Here is a 1845-nt window from a genome sequence, read left to right on the forward strand (position 1 = left end):
GGCGGGCGGTGCAGCCTCATAGTGCGGGCAGCGCGGGGGTCAGGCAAGGCGCCGCTGGTGTAGTGGGATCATGCAAGATTCCCATTCTTGCGACCCGGGTTCGATTCCCGGGCGGCGCAGCCGTTTCTTTTTTTATTTCCTCCCGCTCCTTCACGTGATGTGCGTTCACCTGGTGGTGTGAACGTGGGCAGGAGGAAGGGTGATGTTTTGTGGAGCAATGTGGGAGTCATAGAGTGCAGAATAATGCTTTGTGGAGAGTGTCTTTGCTGGTGCTGCCTGGTTTTGGTTTTGTGTGGCGTGACAAGAGTTGTATCTTCTGCTTGTACGTTGTTCTTAGGTTGTGTCTTCTGCTTGTGCATTGCTCTTGTGTTGTATCTTCTGCTTGTGCATTGCTCTTGGGTTGTGTCTTCTGCTTGTGCATTGCTCTTGGGTTGTGTCTTCTGCTTGTACGTTGTTCTTAGGTTGTGTCTTCTGCTTGTGCATTGCTCTTGTGTTGTATCTTCTGCTTGTACATTGGTCTTAGGTTGTGTCTTCTGCTTGTGCATTGCTCTTGGGTTGTGTCTTCTGCTTGTATGTTGCTCTTGGGTTGTGCATCTTCTGCTTGTGTATTGCTCTTGTGCATCTTCTGCTTGCATTGCATGTTGCTCGTGTTGTGTCTTCTGCTTGTATATTGCTCGTGTGCTGTGTATGTTCTGCTCATATATTGCTCTTGTATTGCGTATTGCTCTTGTGTTATCTCCTGCTTGGATATCGCTCTTGTGTTGTGTATCTCCTGCTTGTATGTTGCTCCTGTGTGTCTTCTGCTTGTGTATTGCTCTTGTGTTGTGTACCTTCTGCTTGTATATTGCTCTTGTGCATCTTCTGCTTGTATATTGCCCTTGTGTTGTGTATCTTCTGCTTGTATGTTGCTCTTGTGGTGTGTATCTACTGCTTGGATATTGCTCTCGTGCATCTTCTGCTTGTGTATTGCTCCTGTGTATCTTCTGCTTGCATTGCATATTGCTCTTGTGTTAAGTATCTCCTGCTTGTATATTGCCCTTGTGTTGTGCATCTTCTGCTTGTGTGTTGCTCGTGTTGTGTGTCTCCTGCTTGTGTATTTACCCTTGTGTTGTGCATCTCCTGCTTGCATTGCGTATTGCTTGGGTTGTGTGTCTTCTGCTTGTGTGTTGCTCTTCTGCATCTTCTGCTTGTGTATTGCTCGTGTTGTGTGTCTTCTGCTTGTGTATTGCTCTTGTGTTGTGTACCTTCTGCTTGTATGTTGCTCTTGGGTTGTGTGTCTTCTGCTTGTGTGTTGCTCTTCTGCATCTTCTGCTTGTGTATTGCTCGTGTTGTGTGTCTTCTGCCTGTGTATTGCTCCTGTGTATCTCCTCCTTGCATTGCATATTGCTCTTGTGTTAAGTGTGCTTGTATATTGCCCTTGTGTTGTGCATCTTCTGCCTGTGTATTGCTCCTGTGTATCTCCTCCTTGCATTGCATATTGCTCTTGTGTTAAGTGTGCTTGTATATTGCCCTTGTGTTGTGCATCTTCTGCCTGTGTATTGCTCTCATGGTGTGTGTCTCCTGCTTGTGTATTTGCCCTTGTGTTGTGCATCTCCTGCTGGCACCGCATGTGACTTTTGCCTTATGTACCAAACATCCTGAAGTTGTTGGTTTCTCAGCACAGACCAGCTTTGTTGTTAACCACGGGGATGTTAAAAAGCAGATTCTTGGAAACAATGAACACGACCCGCCCCTTTTCTGGCAGTAGCCGCGCGCGGGTGCCAGCCAGGCAGCCAGCACCGGGGCGGTGCCGCCGCTTCTGTGTCCCGGTGCCGGGGGGGCTGGGGGCACGTGCGGGTGCACGTG

At 48.4% G+C, this 1845-nt stretch overlaps 1 protein-coding gene and 1 non-coding gene across 2 annotated transcripts in view; one reads left to right on the forward strand and one right to left on the reverse strand.

Annotated features, from left to right (window-relative positions):
* Positions 1–1845, reverse strand: part of PCYOX1 (prenylcysteine oxidase 1) — an 11167-nt gene that overhangs the window by 5453 nt on the left and 3869 nt on the right. The gene's annotated exons all lie outside the window — the stretch shown is intronic.
* TRNAG-CCC lies at positions 49–119 on the forward strand. The gene has a single exon. It is a non-coding gene; the product is annotated as a tRNA-Gly (tRNA).

This window comes from Chaetura pelagica, unplaced genomic scaffold (assembly GCF_000747805.2).
Source record: "Chaetura pelagica isolate M959 unplaced genomic scaffold, ChaPel_1.0 scaffold644, whole genome shotgun sequence".
Classification (NCBI taxonomy): Eukaryota; Metazoa; Chordata; class Aves; order Apodiformes; family Apodidae; genus Chaetura; species Chaetura pelagica.